Genomic DNA, 8,059 nt, shown 5'->3' with positions numbered 1-8,059 from the left:
GCATGTTTAGACTCTACTAGTGCTTCGGTGTCACCGAGATTATCAAATCGGTAGCTCCGAAATGTTTTCTGCAAAAAACTAAAGTTAAGTTTTTGTCTCAATTTTTGCAAAAACTAGCTGTGTTTTGTGATGCTCATCTACTCTACCAACACCCATCTATTCACAGGGTCAGTTGCAAAGATGTCAGATGCCAGTGATAGCCAGAACAAGTCAAAAGAGCAAGTTAACCTTAGTGAGGGCACAAGTTCCTCTGGTAGCTATGATGAGGGTAGCAGAAGCACCCCTAGCAGCTTGCCAAAGGCTGCTACCAGACAAAGAAGGAAAAGAAACTCTAAAAGTGAGGATGAGGACTTTGTGATTGAGCAGGAAGTGACCTCCAAGTTTCACCTTGGTGGAAACCCAATTCTTTTCCTCAGGATCTCTTGAATGAAATTAGGGAACGAAGTAAGTAAATTAGATGGATTTAGATAGAGAAGAAAGTGGTGAAGAAGGAATATGTTGGTGCAACTGCTGCCACCAAGCCATGCCTTCACAAAAAGGCTCCTGCCAAGAGGGACTCCAATGTCCAAAGCCAGAGCTTCAACTCAAGAGACTATGCAATTCACACTTGAGCCTAGAGAGGAAGAAGAAGTTGCTGATGGGAAGAAGAAATGGAAGGAAAGGGTCAAGAAAACTATTGCCAGAGTGATTGGAAGACCATCCATGATGAGGGATGAGGAAGAAGAAGAGGAGGAGGAAGAGCTTGTTGCACCTCCTGCCAAGTCACAGAAGTTGATGGTTGATGCCATCAAGACTGGTGCTGCTCGCTCCAAGCCCAATTCTACTCCAAAACCAGTTGCCTCCAAGTCAATTGCTCCAAAGAGATCCACAAGATCCCAGATCATAATGATGATATGGCAGAAAATATGAAGTTGAGGAAGGACCATGGTCTGAGACTATGGAGACAGACAGATCCATATGCCACAAGGAGAAGGACTACTGTGGACTACCGTTTTCACACCAGAGAACAGCAGGACTTCTATGAGACTGTCTTGTTGGACAAGAAGCCCATAGTCTGTGATATGAAATGGGTTGACTGGAAGTACATTGAATCCAATGAGACTATTTTCCCCATGTTCATGAGAGTTTCAGGCTGAATGGAGTTCATGGCTTTGTTGGACAGAAGCTCACAAAATGGAACAATGAGATGATCATGCAGTTCTACTCCACTGCCCATTTTTACCTTGATGGGAAGATTGTCTGGATGACTGAGGGAACTAGATACCAGTCATCAATTTCTAAATGGGCTGAGCTCATCAAAGCTCCAAAGGAAGAAGAAAATGATCTTGATGTGTATAGTAAACCCAGGAAGGATCACAACTCCAAGGCCAACATGTACAATCCTATACCTGATGCAGCTCTGGAGACACACAAGCTAGGTTCAATCTACTATCTGCTTGTTGGATTGACCAGCATAAACACCATCTTGAGGCATACTTTGTTGCCCAAGTCTGGAGATCACAGGATGATACGTGGTCACTCCATCAACTAGCTACATTTGTTTGATGTTCCCCAAAAGTTTAAGTCATGAGCTTGATAGTTGAGACAGTGAAGAGGACAACACGACCAGAAGAGGTCTTGTGTATATGCCCCACACATTCAAATGTTGATCAACTCCAAGGTTGGAATTGGGACATATCTGCTTGACAAAGAGCATCTACCCCTGAGGCCTGATTTTGAGGACAACGAGGTTGTCATGGATGCATCACATCCTACATGTGATGAGGCCCAAAAGAAGATCGAGAAAGCAAAGGCTGCAAAAGCAGCAAAGGCAGCAAGTGCTCCAGATGCTTCAATAGTGAATCTCAAGACCAAGCAAGATCAGCTCAGTTATCTGCTTGAGGCTACCATGAGGATTGAGAAGAGCTTGGACACCTTGACTCGGAATCATGAGAGTCTCAATAGGAACATTGAGAGCCAGATGTATGACCTTGATGTGAAGGTCACAGAGATTCAGACCATAGTGGAGAAGCTAAGGGATGATGCTGAGGACAATGATGACAAACCCACAACAGATAGATTCCAGTCAGTGCCAAGGGCACAGAGGTCAGCTACTGAGCTAGTTGCAGACTTGAGGCTTGCTCATTCTGCTCCTACCACCACAGCCCCAGTTGCTCCTCCAGTATCCACTCCTCCAGCTCCACAGACTTCAACAGAAGCATTTGCAGACGCGGTCATCTCAACGCCATCTACGCACACTGGAGCTACAAGCCAGAAGACCACTTCAGGAGCTCTCGGAGATCGTGCCTAGAGTGTCGCATAGCACTATAGGTTTTTTTAACTTTTTGGTAACTTTTTGCCACAGGGGGAGAAAGTGTATAGATCATAGGCTTTGAGAGAGATTGCCTTTTGTTGGTTTCATTTGCCTTGCTACTTTGTTTTGGTTTGGTTGTTGCTACCTATGCTACATTTGTGTTATGCTCATGAGATACTTTATGTGATCATGTGTTTGATCATACTACACTTAATGTGTGCTTGCATGATTATATCTATGAATGTTTGTGTATGATCAATCACTTGTATCCTTGGTGATGAGTGCATGTTATTTAATTCTTATCATTTTGTGCGCTCCATCAAGGTATATGTGACATGGAAGAGTGACCCATGATCCTAATCGATTGTGCATTTGCATTCAAATGCAAATTTTAAATAATGCACAAATTTAGGGGGAGCTCTTGCTTATCACATACTTCTCAAAGCGACGATGTATTTCATTCATATTATCATTTGTCGAAGCTTTGATCTATATGGTGTCATCATTACCAAAAAGGGGGAGATTGAAAGTGCAACTAATCCCCGAGTGGTTTTGGTAATTCATAACAACATATAGCTCATTGGACTAATATCCATTCAAGTTTAATATTTCAGGAAGTTCAATGAATGGCATGGCATGGACTAGACATGTGGACCCCTCAAAATGCTAAGGGCACATATTGGCAAAAGCTCAAGACTCTTCATTTCATTTTTAGTGATCCAAGATCACATTGAGTCCATAGGAAACCCAATACTATTAAAAGGGGATGAGGTGTTGATTAATGGCTTTCTTGCTCAAATGCTTAGTGATATTGCTCCAAAACCCTCAACCACTTTCTCATTCCAAATATGTCAAAACCCTAAACTCCAACTCGGACCCATCAATTCATTCCATCTGGAGCCATCGAGTTTATATGACATAGCCACTGCCAGAAACCCTAACAGTTCGGTCACACCGGTACGGATCTCTTGTCAATTCTCTGTTCCTATTGCAATTATTTCGGTCTCACAGAAATAGCAATCGGTCTCACCGAAGTAGCAATCGGTCTCACCGAATTGGCTTCACATTTTCTCTATTGCCTTATTGCTTCATTTCGGTCTCACCGAGTTGACGCAATCGGTGCCACCGAGTTGATGTTTGCCCTAAGCCCTAGCATCGGTCCCATCAAGATTCCTAACGTTCACATTTTGAACTGAATCGGTCTCACCGAGTTCTTCTATTCGGTCTGACCGAGTTGGGTCAAATGTGTGTAACGGTTGGATTTTGTGTGGAGGTTATATATACCCCTCCACCGCCTTCTCCATATGTCAGAGAGCCATCAGAACGTTCCTACACTTCCAGCATACATTTTCTGAGAGAGAACCACCTACTCATGTGTTGAGATCAAGATATTCCAATCCTACCACAAGATTCTTGATTTCTAGCCTTCCCCAAGTTGCTTTCCACTCAAATCATTTTTCCACCATATCCAAATCTATGAGAGAGAGTTGAGTGTTGGGGAGACTATCATTTGAAGCACAAGAGCAAGGAGTTCATCATCAACACAACATCTATTACCTTTTGGATATTGGTGTCTCCTAGATTGGTTAGGTGTCGATTGGGAGCCTCCGACAAGATTGTGGAGTTCAACCAAGAAGTTTGTAAGGGCAAGGAGATCGCCTACTTCGTGAAGATCTACCCGAGTGAGGCAAGTCCTTCGTGGGCGATGGCCATGGTGGGATAGACAAGGTTGCTTATTCATGGACCCTTCATGGGTGGAGCCCTTCGTGGACTCGCGCAACCATTACCCTTCGTGGGTTGAAGTCTCCATCAACGTGAATGTACGATAGCACCACCTATCAGAACCATGCCAAAAATCTCCGTGTCATCATTGCGTTTGCACTCTCCAAACCCTTTCCTTTACCTTCATATGCAATGTTTTACTTTGTGCTGTTACACTCCTAGAATTGCATATGTAGGTTGATTGCTTGACTTGTGCTAATTGCTAAAGTCTGCCCACAACTAAAAATTGGGAAAAGGCTAGATTTTAATTTGGTCATGTAGTCTAATCACCCCCTCTAGACCTACTTTCGATCCTACAAGGGACATTGCCTGATCGACCTCCTGTTGTAGCTGCTGGTGGCCGGCTGGCGTGTTTGGTGTGTCTTCCTGGCTCTTGTTGATCGGGTTGCCAGTCATAATGGCTTAGGGCATTTTCGAGGGGAGGGGTTATGGTCCCACCAAAGTTGTTTGGTGGTTGTGGGATTCAACGGGTAAAGTTATGTGCTTGATTGTCACATGGTGACCGCTGCGAGGATCAACCGGCCAGGAGGAAGCTAGCCATATAGAGTCGTACCTAGATGGAGGGCATCCATGCTATTTAGATGTTAGGTATACATGTGTCGTCCAACGGAAGGAAGTGGTATCAATCAACTAAAGTTGAGTAAATCGCCATAATAAACAACGCGCATGGATGAAGCCTCCATGTCTGACGCTACATATCCACTCCACGACAACTGCTCCTCGCAACCACTTCTTCAGGAATGCCCTCCCGTCCTCCAATGCCTTCACAATGCTCCGTAAAAATCCTTTGAGTATTTCATTTAATGTCCGCTGTGCAGTTGGTTAGTCCACTTAACTTCCATATAGTTCATTTTACTACCGAGTTCTAGTTGGATAGTTGGTCTCTTTAAATAGTTCACTTGAACTTTCACTTTATGTTTCACATAGTCTGGTTAACTTGCATGTTGTAGTTGGTCTCGGTGCCAATTGGCACAATGGGTCATTTAGTTAGTTGTAGATGCAATTGGATAACAGTCTACATATAATAGACATAATGCCTATATGAGATTATATCATGAATGACCATTGTCATAAATATGAATATTGCAATTTAATCGCTGCCCAACTGTAATTTTTTCACCATACCACATTTATTTCCTTGGGACATTTACATCCCCCTATCTTTTTCTTGACCTCGTCTTTACCCCTAATAAAAAACAGTGATCAACTATACCCCTCTTCCGTTTGGTGGCCCTATGAAAATATCCTTCCATGCCGTTTCCGTTTGGTCAAAGGCCTTTGACCGTCAGTGAGCTGCTATGTGGACATTTGTACCCCTCGCTGCCTATGTCACATACAGGTGGGAGCCACCCAAAGAAAAGAAAAAAGAAAAAGCATCTCCTGTCATTACCACTTACACATGGGCCCCACCCCAAAGAATATAAAAAATGGAACTCCCTCTCTCCTCTTCATCTCTGGCGAGCTCTCCGGCGAGTTCTCCGGCGTCCGTCACCCATAGCTTGCCTTACCCCGTCTCCCACCCGCAAGCAGACCGTCGGGAAACCCCACCGCCACCTAGAAGCCCCTTTCACTAAGATGCCCTGCCGCCGGTTCCTTTCCTTCTCTCCTCGAGGCATCCGCTCGCCCACGCTGCAAGCAGCAACACGACAGCGGAACGGCATCAGTAGCATGGCAGCACGGCGGTGTGGCGGCGCAAGGAACAGTGGATGCGGGCAGCGCAAGGAGCAGCGCGGCGGCGACGGCACCATCGACGGCGGGCAGCGTAAGCAGCAGCACGGTAGCGCGACAAGTAGCACCAGGTAGCGATGGCCACAAGCAGCAGCATGACCAGCCACCACCACGATCGGCGCTGCCATGGCTGTAAGGACCTGATTGCTTTTGTTAAAAAAATTATAGGGACCTGATTGCTTTTGTTAAAAAATTGTAGGGACCCGATTGCTTTTGTTAAAAAATTTGTAGGGGCCCATGTGTAAGTGGTAGAGATGGCAGATATTTTTTTTCTTTTTTCTTTTCTTTGGGTGGGTCCCACCTGTATGTGACATAGGCAGCGAGGGGTACAAATGTCTACATAATAGCTCACTAATGGTCAAAGGTCTTTGACCAGACCGAAACGGCATGGAAGGGTATTTTCATAAGGGCAACAAAAGGAAGAGGGGTATGTAGGGAAACGTTGCATGGAAAACAAAAAAAATTATACACACACGCAATGATCTATCCATGGAGATGCATAGCAACGAGGGGGAGAGTATGTCTACGTAACCTCGTAGACCGTAAGCGGAAGCGTTTAACAATGCGGTTGATGTAGTCGAACTTCTTGGCGCTCCAATCGATCAAGTACCAAACGTACGGCACCTCCACATTTTGCACACGTTCAGCTCGGTGACGTCCTCCGCCTTCTTGATCCAGCAAGACGGCGAGGTAGTAGATGAGTTCCGGTAGCATGACTGCGTGGTGATGGTGAAGTGATCTCTGCAGGGCTTCACCTAAGCACTACGAAAATATGATCGGGGGTGTAAACGATAGAGGGGTCGCCGCACACGGCTAGGCAATTGTCTTTTGTGTGCTAGGCGATTGTCTGTTGTGTGCTAGGCGATTGTCTATTCTGTGCTAGGCGCCCCCTCCTACATATATATAGGTGGGAGGGAGGGAGGGAGGGAGGAGCAGCTAAAGGAGGCGCCCAAGTAGGAGGAATCCTACTTGGGGTCCCTCCCAAGCCGCGCCCCCTTTTCTTATTTGGAGTGTGAGGAAAGGCAAGGAAGGGTGCCCCCCCCCTTTCCTTTTTCCCATGAGAGGGAAAGGCGGGAGGGGCCCCTAGCCCTCCCCCTTTTCCTTCCCTAGGGTTGGCCAAACAAGGGAGGGGGCGCACCAGCCCCCTTATGGGCTGGTCTGTCCCCTCCTTTGGCCCATAAGGCCCATAACTTGCCGGGGGGGTGCCCAGAACCCCTTCAGGTGACCCGATTCCTTCCCGGTACGTCCTGAAACACTTCCGGTATCCAAATACAATCGTCCTATATATCATTATTTACCTATCGACCATTTCGAGACTCCTCACCGTGTCCGTGATCTCATCCGGGACTCCGAACAACATTCGGTCACCAAAACATATAACTCATATAACACTATATCGTCAACGAACGTTAAGCGTGCGGACCCTACGGGTTCGAGAACTATGTAGACATGACCGAGACACCTCTCTGGTCAATAACCAATAGTGGAACCTGGATGCCCACATTGGCTCCTACATATTCTACGAAGATCTTTATCGGTCGAACCGTTATGACAACATACGTAATTCCCTTTGTCCATCGATATGTTACTTACACGAGATTCGATCGTCGGTATCTTCATACCTAGTTCAATCTCGTTACCGGCAAGTCTCTTTACTCATTCCATAATACATCACCTTCTGACTAACTCATTAGTCATTTGCTTGCAAGCTTATGATGTGTATTATCGAGAGGGCCCAGAGATACCTCTCCGATACTCGGAGTGACAAATCCTAATCTCGATCTATGCCAACTCAACAAACACCTTCGGAGATACTAGTAGAGCATCTTGATGATCACCCAGTTACGTTGTGACGTTTGATAGCACACAAGGTATTCCTCCGGTATCCGAGAGTTGCATAATCTCATAGTCGAAGGAATATGTATTTGACATGAAGAAAGCAATAGCAATAAACTAAACGATCATTATGCTAAGCTAACGGATGGGTCTTGTCCATCACATCATTCTCCTAATGATGTGGTCCCATTATCAAATGACAACACATGTCTATGCTTAGGAAACCTTAACCATCTTTGATCAACGAGCTAGTCTGGTAGAGGCTTACTAGGGAGACGTTATTTGTTTATGTATTCACACATCTATTTAAGTTTCCGATCAATACAATTCTAGCATGAATAATAAACCTTTATCATGAATAAGGAAATATAATATAAAATAACAACTTTATTATTGCCTCTAGGGCATATTTCCTTCAGG

The sequence above is a fragment of the Triticum aestivum genome, chromosome 4D (assembly GCF_018294505.1).
Source record: "Triticum aestivum cultivar Chinese Spring chromosome 4D, IWGSC CS RefSeq v2.1, whole genome shotgun sequence".
In the NCBI taxonomy this organism is placed as follows: domain Eukaryota; kingdom Viridiplantae; phylum Streptophyta; class Magnoliopsida; order Poales; family Poaceae; genus Triticum; species Triticum aestivum.
This window is presented reverse-complemented; position numbering follows the sequence as displayed.